Below are 18,625 nucleotides of genomic sequence, written 5' to 3'. Positions count from 1 at the left end.
GGCCATTCCAGGCTTGATCAAGTTGAACCTGAGAAACAACGCCATAACTTACTTCCCCTGGCACTGTCTGAAGAACATGCCAAAGTTAGTCGATTTAAATTTATCACGTAATCAGCTGTTCTGTGTCAGCCTCTATCCTGTGAAGTCTTTCTTACCAGGCTTAAAAAGGGTTGACGTTTCCTACAATAACCTGAAGACATTGTCTTTCTGCGATGTTGGGTTGGCCGCGCAAGTAAGAAACGGTCTCAACATACAGTACGTTCCTGACATAGGGGGTAACCCTTTCCACTGTGACTGTAACTTAGATTGGCTCATCGGTTTCGCAGTAAAGGCGGAAACGTGCCGAACTGAAAGATCAGCAACATGCTCAGATTTCCTCGGGAGAAATTCTGTTGCACTCTCAAGGTACAAAGACCAGTCCCTGTTCCGCTGTAAAACACCTGCCATAGTAGAGAACGTAGAGCTCCACAGACTTAATGCATACATCTCAGGATGCCCTACAGTTTGGGATCCGACAGGTAAAAACAGTACAATTGACATAGGCGAGCCCTGTGACCCTAACAGCTCCTGTCCCACAGAGCGTCAGGACCTTCGCCCCTCTGACGTCATCACTTCTTCCTTGTTGCCACTAACAACCAGTACTAGTTCAGTGCCATGGACTAAGGAATCAAAAATACAGCAGACTGAGATATATGAAAAATCTGAAAACGTTGCCAATACCACCTTGACAGCAGCTAGAACCTTCAATCAGGTGACATACTTGAAGGAAGGATACAATGGTCACTCTGAACCCTTGACAGAAACGTCAGAACATCTGGAGACGTCCTCTCCTCAAACCGTTGCCATGGCATCGGGCTGGGTGGTGACGGGATCAGTAGTTGGGGTGACAGTTTTCCTCTGTGGTGTGTTGATAATTATAGTTGTGTATTGTGCATTGGGTAGGAAACAACCTGATACTACAACTACAGCTGTGTCACTTAGTCACGTCGTAAGCAACATGGCGGCTGGTCAACATGTAAACAACGTTTTTTATCACCAAGGTGACACAGCTGAACCGTATGCAAGGTCCCCCTATGTCTTTGATGTTCCTCAATATCATATTGGAGAAGTTGAAACGGCAGGTGAATCCAGGGCTAAGGTAGAAGAAGCTATCAGTACTTTAACTGACGCTTGTGAGCATACAGGCCGCCATTGGGAAGTTTCCGATGACAACACGGTTGATAATCAGGTGCCAAATTTAAATATAGGGTCCTGCATGAATGAGGTTAAACCTAACGAGATCGAACCGTATGAAAGGTCGCCATACGTTTTTGATGTTCCCCAATATCATATTAGGGAGGTTGAAACGGCAGGTAAAACCAGTCCTAACAAACAAGAAAATCCGAACACTCTAACCGGGGAAGGGACGCAGGAGCAGGAATGCCACAATGGTCAGGATTTCGATGAAAATGAAATTGATGATGTAAAGGAGTGGTTTGACAAAATTATGACCTCTGGTCTTTGAAATATGAAGTAGAACAGATGAATTCTTAATCATTTGTTTAACTTTCGTGCGAGTTGATATAGCTATTCTAGATCTCTGGTTTAACCGAAGCATATCATCAAACAGTATCATATCATAAACTCTCTTCGGTAGTGATTGTAATTGTCTTAGATTCATTTTTATTGTTTCATGATATGATAACTAATGGAATATGAGAGCCCGTGAAAGTGTATGTATCAATTCTGTATCTGTGGATGTATTGAAATTGGTCAACATGTCCAGCTACATTTCGACGTAATGGCCTAGCTTCACAGGCACACGGCTCCTGCTCCTAATGCTTAATATAACTTGAGAAGCCCGAGTACTGTATATGAGTTTGAGTTTATTAGGATCCACAATTAGCTGAACAGCTACTCTTCCTGTGGTCCATTCAAAAACATGACTGGACAAAACTACATGTACATGACACTCAGGAACACCACAGAATATACATATGTACATAAGTGATCAAAGAAGGATAAGGCGGTGTATATACAATAATACAATGCTGACAATATCATATTAAGTTTCAAACCATTCCAGGTGCTGGACATTCTATGCACGTGCAACTCCAGGCACTGTTAGACGCTCAAAGTGAATAGATGTCTTCTGTATCTGTTGTGATCTTGGATGGTTTTTGAAAGATCCTAAGTTTCATCACTTCAAATTGAGCCTATTGTAGTCGCCTACTTGGCGACAGTGATGTGTGATAAGAGACTTAAATTGTAACGCAGGTTTTCCACTAATATGTTTATCAATTTTGTATGAATGAAATAGAAGATGTTATCAATGGCGTTTACAGTCCATTGTATCAGTGAGGGTAAATCTATATCTATAGTTCTACTGGTCAACTGTTCTCACTCTTTTTCGACGTAATAATGTACCTTCATAGGTTCAATGTTCAATCCAACTTGTAAGCCTAGCTGGGCATTGCATATGTAACACCTAGCACTGTTTGACATTTGGCGTCCGCTGTATATTTTACTAGTACTACTGGGAATGGTTTTTGAAAGAACATATCTGTGATCGTATTGGTCTACTGGTCTGTCTGACTACGTTTCATCGTAATAGTCTATTTTCACAGGCACGTACATGGCTCCGGTTAGTCATGTTTAGCTTGAGCACTACACGGCTCGGGTAGCTCGTGTCATGTTTTATTTAGTTTGCGAAGCCTGATCAATGCATATGTAACACCTAGCACTGTTTGACGTTTGGAGTCTACTGTATTTGGAAAGAGCACAAATCGTTGATGGTTTCCAATATATCTGAAGTTTCAACACCTCAAGTTGAGCATGTTGTAGTTGCGTCTTTGCAGCAGTGATTTGTGATATGACACGTAACTGGTAACCGTCAGCACATGTAAAGCAGGATTTCTGTATCTGTATCTGTATCTATATAGCCGGTATAACCGCCATTAGGCGTAACACACCAGCTTCGCAGGCACGCGGCGCGGCAGCAGCTGGTCATATTACACCGAACGGTCTGTTACACCTAGTCTTTGCATATCTGACTGCAACCGTTCTTTAAAGCTACTTAGTGAGGAAGCTCCTACAGTACTTGATGACAACGAGTTCCATTCTACTATGGTTCTCGGGAAATACGAATTTTTGAACACATCAATCCTTGGCTGATAACTCTGGTACTTAAAAGCATGACTATTTCTGGTCCTTTTCTGAGCTGACATTAGATACTTATCAGTCGGTACGTCCACAAGTTTATTAGTCATATACAATATTTTACGTAAATGCACTCATTTTTTGTGAATAAACTAATAAACTTTACTAATGGTGTTTACATTTCATAGTATCTTCTTCCGTTTATAAGTTAACTGTCATAGGATTCCTGTCTCCCAGGCAGAATAAACCTTCGTACACATGTACAAACTTAAAGTCTATTGAAATCACGCCCACGCCCACGTACAATCAGTAAGACTATTGACATATTGCCAGACAGATATAACACTGTATTTTTGAAGACTCAAATTATATTAGGACCACAAATAAATATAATAGTAAGTATGTTTATTGATTCGTTCATTCATTCATCACTAAAATACATGGCAGCATCCTCAGCAGAGGATGCTGAATTGCGTACTTTAGGCATACATGTATTGCATTTAACAAAATCTAACTTAAATTTAAACAACTAGTACTATTCAAAATCTAAATCAAAACAACTAATATTATACAAGCAACTAGTACTGTACAAGATGAAATAAGAGGTACTTTAAACAAGAAAAAGAAAACGTATTGTACGAGGAATTAGATATAATGCTGATACAAAAGCATACATGAGCACTAAAGACGCTTAGATGAATACAAATAGTGACAAGATATCATTAACTTATTTAAGAAATAATAATACAATGATATTGATATATTCCCAGCTGGAGTAAACATTCGTGTAGGAGTGGATTGGTCTTCTGTAATCACACACACTGAAAAGAGCAGAATTACATTTCAGAAAATGAAGTCCAACTGAAAAGGTAGTACATGTAATTGAATGCCTATCACATGTCCATCTCTTATGACGTCATTACCAGATGAATCATCACCTTTTCTCATCATCACCTCATCGTCAGTCGTTACCGGTGGAACCATTTCAGGTCAGACACTTAAGGTAAAGGACTTTACTTTTAGAGCTCGAGAGAAGGGAATATCGATGTCAAAATGGATGTAACTCAAGAAAAAGATAGTTGGAAGGACCATGGTTAGGAATTCGAATGAGATAACATAAACAAAACATAAACAAAACATGATGATGATGATTTTGAATATAAACATAAACATAAGATTTGAAACGAGATGCACTATATACATGTATATTAGAGGAAGCAAGTTCAAAAGTTGTGTTATCAAAAACAGCATGAGTCTAGGAAACAAAATGGCGCTTTATGTGCACAGCAGATGAAGACATGAACTACAGACTTATTCAACAGTCAAAGTCACGAGAGAAGAGATTGCCATGGCAATGACGACACACATACCGTGTAAATTCAAAGAGAGGCAGACAATTAAGCTTGAAACATCTTGTTTTCTTGACTGCGACATTACGGGAGATACTGGGGCACAGCCGCAGGCATTTGTTTCTCAGTGGCCTGTGAGTAGCTTATGCATCGAAGGTATGTCAATGATTCAGTATTCGGTATAATTTCATGTACTTCATAGAAATGCCAGCTCTTTGAACACTTCCATTGTTCAACTTGGAACAGTTTGTGCATGACAATTGAGCTTGAAACGTCTTGTTTTTCTTGACTGCGCCATTACAGGAGGCTCTGAGGCACAGAGTCAGACGCTTGTTTCTCACATGCCTGGGAGTGTCTTATGATTTCGAAGGTATGTAGATGATCAGTATTCAGTATCAAATATCATGTTCTTTATGGAAATGCTAGATATGTAAATACAGCTCTTGGAACACTTTCAATTTAGAACAGTATTGTGCATGGCATGAAACCGGGTTTACTGAAAATAAGGTGCTATATAGAGACCAATTCTAATGAAACAGGGACAGGCTATGTCTGCATGAAGGTTCCACGTGTTCAGTGCCATGTATCTTAAGTGGCTATGTTGCTACTTTTTCTCATTACCATGCCCGGCTGCACTCTGTGCATGAAAATCACGTTTCTGGTTTCTTAGTCCATTAAGAAGAACAAAACCTTCCTGTTGCATATCTGGAATCGACATCGTGCTGTTCCAATTCCAGCAGATCAGAGGAGGGACAGAATCTAACAAGTCCGGTCTCCAGATGAAGGGTGTAGCAGGGGAAACTTAAGATCCGCCATCACAGGCCCGAGACCAGCCTCCAGACAAGAGCAGAGACAACGTTGTGCCCGGCATGTGCAGGGCCTATCTATTGTCAGGCTGGCTAACCGGTATTTGTCTGGACTGAACTAAAGATATAATTGAATGCTGTACTCTACTGATGACGTAAGACTGTAGTTATAGCGAACAGAAATTGGACCAAATGTAGTGAATTGTGTTTGTTGCTAGTGTTTAGGTTCCTGATAAAATCCTTTTTGCCTTTTGTCACTAAAACATAGTATGACAAAAAGGACTACATGGCACCCATCATCATTGTTGTTCAGGTTGTGATCCTCATTCTTATAAACGTACCGCACAATTGTGAAGCATCTGTACTCTCACAACTGCTCTCTCAAGGATGTGACGTTCAGAATTGGCACATCAATGATTTCGCTTGGCTACATTACTCCCTTCTTCCCAGGTTACATTGTGACAACAAAGGCTTAACGAGTGTTCCGAAAGATCTTCCCTCAAACCTCTTTGAGCTTCAGCTTCCCAACAACGCCCTAACCACGTTTCCTTGCATGGCCCTGCCCAAGTTGAAGATCATGATCTTAAAAAACAATAACATCAGTTACTTCCCTTGGTACTGTCTAAAGACTATGCGCAGCCTAGTTCACTTGGATTTGTCACATAATCAGCTCTTCTGCGTCAACCTCTATCATGTGAAGAATTTCCTTCCTCACTTGAAAAGGGTTGACGTTTCCTACAATAACCTAAAGACATTGTCTCTCTGCGATGTTGGGGTAAACGCGTATGTACCAAATGAATTCAGTGTACCATACGAACCTATCATAGCGGGTAACCCTTTCCACTGTGACTGCAACATAACTTGGCTCATTGATATCGCGATATTTGTGGAAACGTGCCGAAATGAAACATCACCAACATGCGCAGAGTTCCTCAGCAGAAATGGCATGGCACTCGCCATGTACAAAGACCAGTCTTTGTTCCGCTGTAAAACACCTGCTATAGTTGAGAACGTAGAGCTCCACAGGTTAAGTGAATACATCTCAGGATGTTATAAAGTCTGGGATCCGACAGGCAAAAATAGTATAATCTACCCAGGCGAGCCCTGTGATCCTAACGGTCTCTGTTCCACAGAACGTCAGAACATTCGTCCCTCTGACGTCATCACTTCGTCCTTGTTGCCACTTAGGAGTGAGGAACGGAAACTGCAACAGACCGAGATCTATGAAAGATCACTAAACGTTTCTATAAATGTCTTGTCAGCAACTAGAACCTTCAATCAGGTGACAGACTTGAGAGAAGGGTACGAAGGTCACTCTGTACCAATGACAGAAACGTCAGAACATCTGGAGACGTCATCTCCTCAAACCGTTACCATGGCATCGGGCTGGGTGGTGACTGGATCAGTAGTGGGAGTGATAGTTGTCCTCTGTGGTGTGTTGTTAGCTGTGTATTGTGCATTGGGTAGGAAACAACCTGATATTACAGCTGTGTCACTTAGTAACGTCGTAAACAACATGGCGGCTAGTCAAGATGTAAACAACGTTTTTTATCACCAAGGTGACACAGTTGAACCGTATGCAAGGTCTCCCTATGTCTTTGATGTTCCTCAATATCATATCGGAGAAGTTGAAACGGCAGGTGAATCCAGGGCTAAGGTAGACGAAGCTATCAGTACTTCAACTGGTCCAGGCGTTTGTGATCATACAGGTCGCAAATGGGAAGTTTCCGATGACAACACGGTTGATAATCAGGTGCCAAATTTAAATATAGGGTCCTGCATGAATGAGGTTAAACCTAACACGATCGAACCGTATGCAAGGTCGCCTTACGTTTTTGATGTTCCTCAATATCATATTGGAGAAGTTGAAATGGCAGGTGAATCCAGGGCTAAGGTAGAAGAAGCTATCAGTATTTTAACTGGTCCAGACGCTTGTGATCATTCCGGCGGCGATGGGAAAGTTGTTGACGTGCCTCAATATCATCATGGGGAGGCTGAAACTGTAGGTAAAACGAGGCGTAAGTGCAATGAATGTGTCAGCACTTTAACCGGTACAGATACACAGGCCTGTGGAGCTACCTACTATAAAGTTTCCAATGAAGACAGACTTGATCCCCCTTTGCCAAAATCAGATCATGAGCAGTCCGTCGTACATGATACCACCCCCAACGCGATTGAACCTTACGCAAAATCACGTCATGTTTTGGACGTTTATCAATGTGAACATACCGGTCACAGTGGAGAGGGTTCCGATACGTACAGAAAGGATGATATTGAGTCGTGCGCTCGTTCAGCTGTATATTCAACGGGAGAGTTGAACAAAAACACGCCGACTTAATATTCTCAAAAGTCCAAAGTTTTGAGAGATTGTGAACAGGAATCGTTTCATGGGTGGATATGTATAATACTACTGAAATTCCCCTGTTTCTATCAGTGGCCAAATATTGCTCTTTTCTCGGAAATTTAAATACCTTGAGAGTGAAGCCTTTTCTCGGAACTGTATACACCTCCCACAAAACGTATGTAAACCAATCTCATGCAATATTTGAGTGGTAACTCAGAGAAGATGATACAATGTGATTTTTTAAGGATGTGTATGTGCATGTATGTAGTAACTAACGTTTAGTTTACAAACCCCAAACTGTTAATGTGATATAAGCACACAATTCTATGTTACAAGAAGAAAGTGACCAGTAAATGTGTAATAGTTGTGTAAATGCTGTATCTATGTAGCAGCTGAAGATTCGTGCACTAGCCACTAAAGTGAAGAGTGTTAAATGTTACTGGTATTGGGTGTTTTGGAAGTGTGGACATATAAACTGCACGGCACATTGTGGATTCCAATAGTTGACACACAGAATAACTTTTGTGCTTTCAATGAGTGGCTTTGGAACGTTTTGTATTTGATATGTTATATATGTAATAAGTAGTCATGTTCTGTGGCTATTTGCCACTGACGAAAAGTAGTGGATGCTACTTGAAACGTCTGACCGTTTCCAAAATCATATCCAGTTGCTTGAGTAACTGTTATTTTTGCGTATCGTATTACCTGGATGACTAACCTTCATCGAGATATATTGTCAGTGCTTAACAGTTGTAACTGCCTCTCGATGTAAGCACACTAACTTTACTTGCCAGATTGGCCATAATATGTTAGATCGGAACACACATTATGAAACGTACAATTGTAACACCAACCGTTGCTTAAAGTTTGCCAGTGTCCAGTCTCATACTTAATTTGATTTTAGCAAGGCCTTTTCGACAACAGTTCTTCGAAGAACGAATGATTCAGTGCACGAAGTTGAGCACATTGTAGTTGCTAACTCAGTTTTGGGTAAGACGATGTGGCGTATAGTCATGGTCAGATGTAAATGATACTTGTTTTCTGTAAGAGATCTAGAATGAAGAACACGTTCAGCCTTTAGGCGTTAGAAGTGGCTGAAAATATATTGATAAGGCCATAACCTTAATTGGCCAAACATGCATTGAGGTTCCAACTCAGTTTAGGAGTTGCAAGACTGTACTATACTCAAAACTGAATAAACATTCGTGCACGTACAGATCGGTCTACTCACTCTACTGTAATCAGTCACATACGCTATAGAGACAGACAGTTTCAGTAAGATCGTTTTCATATAATCTTCCCACGCACAAAAGTGATTAGTAATTATAACACTACAGCACAGTTCTCTGAAAGAGTAAAAAGATTCATGCACGTGTACATCTCTAATGAACCACGTACTGAAACAGCTAGTGGCTGGGTTTACACAATGTCATACGTTTTCGTAGTCGACTCCAAGTTGCTGAGTCGACTCCAAGTCTGGGTTTACGCACGCGTTTTGGACTCGACTTGGGTTTACACATACGTTTTCGGAGTCATACCTATATCCAAGTAACCCGTACGTGAAATTCCGTTAGGCGCGTTTAAGAGTTAAAAGACTTTACTGTACGTAAAACTAAATAAATACCCGTGCACGTACAGATTGGTCTATTCTAATCAATCACACTCCCACTGACAACAGGCATGATCAGTTAGATCATTATTGTATAATCTTTCCACGCACAAAAGGGATCATGGACTTTAAACTAACGTGTTCTACGGCAAAGTAAACAGATTTCTGTACATCTTTAAACGCCGACGAAATATGATAAAACAATGCAAAAAATACCATATGGTAAATAGATATATATTCCCAGCTGGAGTAAACATTCCTACACGAGTGGATTGGTCTACTGTAATCGCTCACACACTGAGTAGGGCAGAATTACATTTGAGAAAATGAAATTCAACTGACAAGGTGGTGGATCACGTGACCAGCTGTCATGACGTCACTGCCAGGCTATCATCACCTTTTCTCGGCAGGTGTTACGGGAGGCAGCGCCTTAGCTCCAACTTAACGTAAGGAGAGTTCCTTTAAGAAGAAAGTAAAGAGTTTTTGATAACAGAAAAAAAATCCATCTCAAGTTTTTTAAAAATTAAAGTTCGAGGGAGCATAATAGGGGATTTAATGACTTTGTCAAAACATTGACATTGATTTCATTGAGTATAGAACAATGTATTGTAAAATGCAATGCAAAATACATTTCTATTGCATGCAGAAAGTTCCAAGGATTTCTGTGTAAGGTAACGTTCCGCAAACGAACAGCATGATTCAAGTCTACAGAGCTACGTTCTATGTCCCTAAAGATCAGGACTTGGCCTCATTCATATCTGACAGCAGACCAAGCCACGTGAGAAGAGACTGTCATAGCGGTGATGAAACGTCCACCGCGCAATCTCAAAGTGAGGTCAGGCAGACAATTAAGCTCGAAACATCTTGTTTTTCTTTACCGCGCCATTTCAGGCGGCTCGACGGTACGAATGCAGGGGCGTGTTACTCACAGGCCTGGGTGTAGCTTATGTTGGCAGAGGTATGTGAATAATTATTATTAATATTGATTAACCTTACCAATGAAATTTCATGTTCTTCATATATAGAATATCTATAATAGTTCTTTGAAAGCTTCCAATGTTCAACGGAGGACAGCATGTCATGAAACCTGGATAAGCTGGGAATAAGGTGTGGTTTGAGACAAAATGACCCTGCATAAAACCTTATATTGAATGTACAGCACTGCAACAGCCTTTTTGATGGAGATTTTAGTGGCCCCTTTTTGCATCTGCGTCATGACGAGCCAGTTCAAAAGGCCATGTAGTACTATCAATGTCATCTCGTTACGTGAAGAATACAATACGCCCCTGTTGCATTTCTGGAATCTAAATCTAAGTTGATCCATTTCTAGTGGACCTCAGCAAGTTTTCTACTGAAGAAACCTGAAAGGTTCTATCTCCACATCAAAGGTGCGGCAGGGGAACTTCAGAACGGTCATCACATGTGCGAGACCACCCTCCGGCAGGAGCAGGGACAATCCATTGTCAGGCTGGCTAACTTGTATTGTCTGGACTGAACTTAAGATACAATTAAGTGCTGTACTGTGCTTGTGGCATAAGATTGATGGACTAAATGTAAAACTAGTACAATACAAAATTGTGATTGTTAATAGTGTTTCGTTCCCTTATCAGATCATTTTTTATGTTTTGTCACTAAAACCATAGTACGACACCAAAGAGTGCATGGCATTTATCATGATTGTTGTCCAGGTTGTGATCCTCAGCCTTTTGAATGTACCGCACATTTGTGAAGCATCAGCACTTTCACAACTGCTCTCTCAAGGATGTAATGTTCAGAATTGGCACAGCAATACTTTACTTTGGGTACATCATTCCCTTTTACCCCGAATATATTGTGACAACAAAGGCTTAACGAGCGTTCCAAAAGAACTGCCCTCATAACTCTTTTGGCTTCAGCTTCCCAATAACGCCCTAACCATGTTTCCTTGCATAGCCCTGCCCTATTTGAACAGCATGATCTTAAACCACAATAACATAACTTACTTCCCTTGGTATTGTCTAAAGAACATGCGTAAGTTAGTTCATTTGGATTTGTCACATAATCAGCTCTTCTGTGTCAACCTTTTTCCTGCGAAGTCATTCCTGGCCCACTTAGAAAGGGTGGATGTTTCCTACAATAACCTAAAGACATTGTCTTTCTGCGATGTTGGGTACAACGCGCATGTGCCAAACGGACTCATTTTACCATACGAAGCTATCATAGCGGGTAACCCTTTCCACTGTGACTGCAACATAACATGGATCATTGCTTTAGCGATAAGTGCGGAAACGTGCCGAAATAAAACATCACGAAGATGCGTAGAATTCCTAAGGGGAAATGGCCTTGCACTCGCCATGCACAAAGACCAGTCTCTGTTCCGCTGTAAAACACCTGCTATAGTAGAGAACGTAGAGCTCCACAGCTTAAATGAATACATGTCAGAATGTTATGCAGTCTGGGATCCGCAAGGTGAAACTAGTGAAGTCTACATAGGTGAGGCCTGTGATCCTAACAGCTTCTGCCCCATAGAAGGCCAGGACATTTGTCCCTCTACTGTCATCACTTCGTCCTCGTTGCCACTAGCAACCTCCATTCAAAATTCATCAACAATGTTAAAACAAACATCAACCCCACAGACCCAGGACAAGTCAACTCCACATCCCGTTGCCATGACACCAGGGCTGCCGGCTCTGGTTGTCGGAGTGACCAGTCTTGTCTGTGTTGTGATTTTAGCTGTGTACTCAGCAATGGTTAAGAAACAACCTGATGACACACATGCCCCAAATGGTCCCGCAAACAACATGGCGGCTGGCTTAGCCCTTAACAACATTGTCAATCAAAACGACCAGGCTGGTTTATCTGCTGACATTGCCCGGAGTGATGATCAGGGAGGCTGTATGAATGATCCAAACGCGGAGGCGGAGTCCTGCACGCAGGAAACTCAGCCTGACAGTATTGAACCTTATGCAGAGGCGTTTGGTTACGAAATGCCTCAGTATGGTCTTGGGGATGTCCAAATGGGCGGGGAAACCAGCTGCACGAAAACAGAGCACATCAGAACAGGTCCTGATGCACAGGCATGTGGGCATATTTACCATAACGAAGAAGTTTCCGAGGACGAAGGGGTTGAAAAGATAGAACCATATGCTACATCTCCGTACATATGAGATGGTGCATCTTTGGATAAAGATGGCTAAACCGTCATTAAAGGGGGCCTGCATGCCCTTTTACGTGAAGCGAAATCGATCGTTTTAATTTATTTCCATATAATTCGTAGCCGGACCGCTCAAATCTTAACGAAGAGCGTAATCGGTGCATTTTTCGTAAAGCTTAATTTGCGCCTGAATTTAGCCTAAGCCAATCTGGCTTTCCAAATTTCACACTGAATTATATTGCCGATATTTTCCAGAATTTAGTGTAGAGCGTTGACAGTACCCCCTCTCTCTCCACATGCAAGTCCCCATTAAACCTTGCGTTGGAAAAAGAACACGATAGAAATCTTGTAGTACTGAATAGATGACATGCTAGTCGATTCTTGTCATTTTGTAAATATGTTAAAGTGTCCAATGATGTTGGAAAATAGAAACGACAACTGTTCATATATCGGAGTCACTATAGAGTATAGAGCAAAGTGCTGTTCGTTCACATTTATCAGATTTTCATAATCACGAGTTCAGAATTGTTGCATAAACGCTATGTTAGTGATTGTATTCATCTTAAATTTATCGTTATATTTTTCCATTCATTCATGTAATGATGATTTTTACAATTTGAGAGCTCGATATTATTTTGTACATTGGTACACTTTATAGATCGAGATGTAGAAAGCACCATAAATGTGTAAAATTGTGATAGAAACATTCATATTACTTAGTTTCCGCAAATACCAGCTGCCTGTTGACAACAATGCTGTAAAAACTCCGGATGGGGTTCCAGAGTTATTCATGTATGGTATATAGTAAACTCAGTATGATTTGTGAAGTATCAGTGTAAATCTGTATCTATGGTTGTATTTGTTAACTGAACTAACTACTTTTCGACGTAATAATGTACCTTCATAGGTTCACTGTTCAATCCAACTTGTGAAGCCTGGGCACTGCATATGTAACACTAAGCACTGTTTGACATTTGGCGTCCGCTGCATTTTTGCGAGTACGACTGGGAATGGTTTTCGAAAGATCATATCTGTGATCGTGTTGGTCTACTGGTCTGTCTGACTACGTTTCGACGTCATAGTCTATCTTCACATGCACGTGCATGGCTACGTTGGTCATGTTTAGTCAAGCTTTTTGGGCCTGAGCGCTACATATGTAACACCAAGCACGTTTTACGTCTGGCATCTCCTGTATCTTTTGTGTGTACTGCAGGAGGATGGTTTTCGGACGACCTGTTTATGTTTCAACACCTCAAGTTGGGAATATTGATTTATAATACGACACGTAACGACAGATGCTTATTAATTTTGTGTCAATAAACGTCATTGTGTTAACATTCTATAGCATTTCTTCCGTTTTGTGAATATTAGTATTATCATACGTCTTCCTACCTAGGTCTACTGAAATCACACCCACGTGCACATACGATCACTAATAACGGCTACTCACATATTGCCAGACAGAGAACATATATTAGAGCACATGCGGATTGGCCTCCTGTAGTTATTCAAGGATCTGTAACTTCATATAGTCTTTATTGACAATTACAGACTTTATGATGAAGCAATCAAACTTACAGAATTATATCAGAGCCATCACGACACATATCAACAAACCAAATAAGCACAAACTAAGCTTAACGTTACATGTAGATGAATAGAAATGGTGACGAGATATGATAAATGTATGCAGAAATAACAACTTTTGATTTGTTGGGATGACCTTATATGGTCGAGTGGATTACCTGGTCGACTGTACACGCAGTGAAAATAATAAAACGATGTTTGAGAAAATGAAGACAAACTGACAAGATAGTGGACCAAATAACTACCAGTCCACCACTCTTATGACGTCATAATGTTTTCTACTCGCTCTGCCATTAGCACGTGTCAAATGTGGGAGCATCTTAGTCGGCTAGAACTGAAGATAGGACATGAAAAGTTCCTTTAATAAAGCAGGGAATTTCGATGAGAGAAAAGGGTGATTACTGAAGAAATATGAAATTGGAGAGAGCATGTTTAGGGATTTTATATTTATCAAAACCTTGAAATTAACTTTCTAAGCATGTAGCACTTTTTACATGTCTAATTTAGGTTCCAAAGATATATAAAATTTGCAAAAGAACAGCAGAATTCAAGTCTACAAAACTGCGTTTTACCGAAAACTGCGTCATATCTCCCAAAGACTTATTCATTTAACGTTTAGTTTACAAACCCTAAACTGTTAACGTGATATAAGCACACAATTCTATGTTACGAGAAGAAAGTGACCAGTAAATGTGTAATAGTTGTTAAATGCTGTTTGCTAGTGGACAATGTGGTATCTATGTAGCAGTTGAAGATAGGGGCACTAGCCACTAAAGTGAAGAGTGTGTTAAAAGTTTCTGGTATTGGGTGATTTTGAAGTGTGGACATATAAACTGCACGGCACATTGTGGATTCCAATAGTTGACACACAGAATAACTTTTGTGCTTTCAATGAGTGGCTTTGGAACGTTTTGTATTTGATATGTTATATATGTAATAAGTAGTCATGTTCTGTGGCTATTTGCCACTGACGAAAAGTAGTGTATGCTACTTGAAACGTCTGTCCGTGTCCAAAATCATATCCAGTTGCTTGAGTAACTGTTATTTTTGCGTATCGTATTACCTGGATGTCTAACCTTCATCGAGATATATTGTCAGTGCTTAACAGTTGTAACTGCCTCTCGATGTAAGCACACTAACTTTACTTGCCAGATTGGTCATAATATGTTAGATCGAAACACACATTATGAAACGTACAATTGTAACACCAACCGTTGCTTAAAGTTTGCCAGTGTCCAGTCTCATACTTAGTTTGATTTTAGCAAGGCCTTTTCGACAACAGTTCTTCGAAGAACGAATGATTCAGCGCACGAAGTTGAGCACATTGTAGTTGCTAACTCAGTTTTGGGTAAGACGATGTGGCGTATAGTCATGGTCAGATGTAAATGATACTTGTTTTCTGTAAGAGATCTGGAATGAAGAACACGTTCAGCCTTTAGGCGTTAGAAGTGGCTGAAAATATATTGATAAGGCCATAACCTTAATTGGCCAAACATGCATTGAGGTTCCAACTCAGTTTAGGAGTTGCAAGACTGTACTGTTCTCAAAACTGAATAAACATTCGTGCACGTACAGATCGGTCTACTCACTCTACTGTAATCAGTCACATACGCTATAGAGACAGACAGTTTCAGTAAGATCGTTTTCATATAATCTTCCCACGCACAAAAGTGATTAGTAACACTACAGCACAGTTCTCTGAAAGAGTAAAAAGATTCGTGCACGTGTACATCTCTAATGAACCACGTACTGAAACAGCTAGTGGCTGGGTTTACACATATGTTTTCGTAGTCGACTCCAAGTTGCTGAGTCGACTCCAAGTCTGGGTTTACGCACGCGTTTTGGACTCGACTTGGGTTTACACATACGTTTTCGGAGTCGTTAAGTCATACCTATATCCAAGTAACCCGTACGTGAAATTCCGTTAGGCGCGTTGAAGAGTTAAAAGACTTTACTGTACGTAAAACTAAATAAATACCCGTGCACGTACAGATTGGTCTATTCTAATCAATCACACTCCCACTGACAACAGGCATGATCAGTAAGATCATTATTGTATAATCTTTCCACGCACAAAAGGGATCATGGACTTTAAACTAACGTGTTCTACGGCAAAGTAAACAGATTTCTGTACATCTTTAAACGCCGACGAAATATGATAAAACAATGCAAAAAATACCATATGGTAAATAGATATATATTCCCAGCTGGAGTAAACATTCCTGCACGAGTGGATTGGTCTACTGTATACGTAATCGCTCACACACTGAGTAGGGCAGAATTACATTTGAGAAAATGAAATTCAACTGACAAGGTGGTGGATCACGTGACCAGCTGTCATGACGTCACTGCCAGGCTATCATCACCTTTTCTCGGCAGGTGTTACGGGAGGCAGCGCCTTAGCTCCAACTTAACGTAAGGAGAGTTCCTTTAAGAAGAAAGTAAAGAGTTTTTGATAACAGAAAAAAAATCCATCTCAAGTTTTTTAAAAATTAAAGTTCGAGGGAGCATGATAGGGGATTTAATGACTTTGTCAAAACATTGACATTGATTTCATTGAGTATAGAACAATGCATTGTAAAATGCAATGCAAAATACATTTCTATTGCATGCAGAAAGTTCCAAGGATTTCTGTGTAAGGTAACGTTCCGCAAACGAACAGCATGATTCAAGTCTACAGAGCTACGTTCTATGTCCCTAAAGATCAGGACTTGGCCTCATTCATATCTGACAGCAGACCAAGCCACGTGAGAAGAGACTGTCATAGCGGTGATGAAACGTCCACCGCGCAATCTCAAAGTGAGGTCAGGCAGACAATTAAGCTCGAAACATCTTGTTTTTCTTTACCGCGCCATTTCAGGCGACTCGACGGTACGAAGGCAGGGGCTTGTTACTCACAGGCCTGGGTGTAGCTTATGTTGGCAGAGGTATGTGAATGATTATTATTAATATTGATTAACCTTACCAATGAAGTTTCAAGTTCTTCATATATAGAATATCTATAATAGCTCTTTGAAAGCTTCCAATGTTCAACGGAGGACATGTCATGAAACCTGGATAAGCTGGGAATAAAGTGTGGTTTGAGACAAAATGACTCTGCATAAAACCTTATATTGAATGTACAACACTACAACTGCCTTTTTGATGGAGATTTTAGTGGCCCCTTTTGCATCTGCGTCATGACGAGCCAGTTTAAAATGCCATGTATTACTATCAATGTCATCTCGTTACGTAAAGAATACAAAACGCTCCTGTTGCATTTCTGGAATCTAAATCTAAGTTGATCCATTTCTAGTGGACCTCAGCAAGTTTTCTACTGAAGAAACCTGAAAGGTTCTATCTCCACATCAAAGGTGCGGCAGGGGAACTTAAGAACGGTCATCACAGGCGCGAGACCACCCTCCAGGCAGGAGCAGGGACAATCAATTGTCAGGCTGGCTAACTTGTATTGTCTGGACTGAACTTAAGATACAATTGAGTGCTGTACTGTGCTGTTGGCATAAGATTGAAGGACTAAATGTAAAACTAGTACAATACAAAATTGTGATTGTTAATAGTATTTCGTTCCCTTATAAAATCATTTTTTTATGTTTTGTCACTAAAACCATAGTACGACACCAAAGAGTGCATGGCATTTATCATGATTGTTGTCCAGGCTGTGATCCTCGGTCTTTTAAATGTACCGCACAATTGTGAAGCATCAGCACTTTCACAACTGCTCTCTCAAGGATGTAATGTTCAGAATTGGCACAGCAATACTTTACTTTGGGTACATCATTCCCTTTTACCCCGAATATATTGTGACAACAAAGGCTTAACGAGCGTTCCAAAAGAACTGCCCTCAAAACTCTTTTGGCTTCAGCTTCCTAATAACGCCCTGACCACGTTTCCTTGCATGGCCCTGCCATATTTGAACAACATGATCTTAAAGAACAATAGCATCAGTTACTTCCCTTGGTATTGTCTTAAGAACATGCGCAGCCTAGTTCATTTGGATTTGTCACATAATCAGCTCTTCTGTGTCAACCTCTATCCTGTGAAGTCTTTCTTGCCTAACTTGAAAAGGGTTGACGTTTCCTACAATAACCTAAAGACATTGTCTTTCTGCGATGTTGGGTACAACGCGCATGTGCCAAATGGACTCCATATACCATACGAAGCTATCATAGCGGGTAACCCTTTTCACTGTGACTGTAGCATAACTTGGATCATTGATTTAGCGATAGGTGCGGAAACGTGCCGAAATGAAACATCACCAAGATGCATAAACCTCCTCGGGGGAAATAGCATGACACTCGCCATGTACAAAGACCAGTCTTTGTATCGCTGTAAAACACCTCCTATAGTAGAGAACGTAGAGCTCCACAGCTTAAATGAATACATGTCAGGATGCTATGCAGTCTGGGATCCGCAAGGTGAAACTAGTGAAGTCTACATAGGTGAGGCCTGTGATCCTAACAGCTTCTGCCCCATAGAAGGCCAGGACATTTGTCCCTCTACGGTCATCACTTCGTCCTCGTTGCCACTAGCAACCTCCATTCAAAATTCATCAACAATGTTAAAACAAACATCAACCCCACAGACCCAGGACAGGTCAACTCCACTCCCGGTTGCCATGACACCATGGCTGCCGGCTCTGGTTGTCGGAATGACCAGTCT

The sequence above is a fragment of the Branchiostoma lanceolatum genome, chromosome 11 (genome assembly GCF_035083965.1).
Source record: "Branchiostoma lanceolatum isolate klBraLanc5 chromosome 11, klBraLanc5.hap2, whole genome shotgun sequence".
Taxonomy (NCBI): Eukaryota; Metazoa; Chordata; class Leptocardii; order Amphioxiformes; family Branchiostomatidae; genus Branchiostoma; species Branchiostoma lanceolatum.
This window is presented reverse-complemented; position numbering follows the sequence as displayed.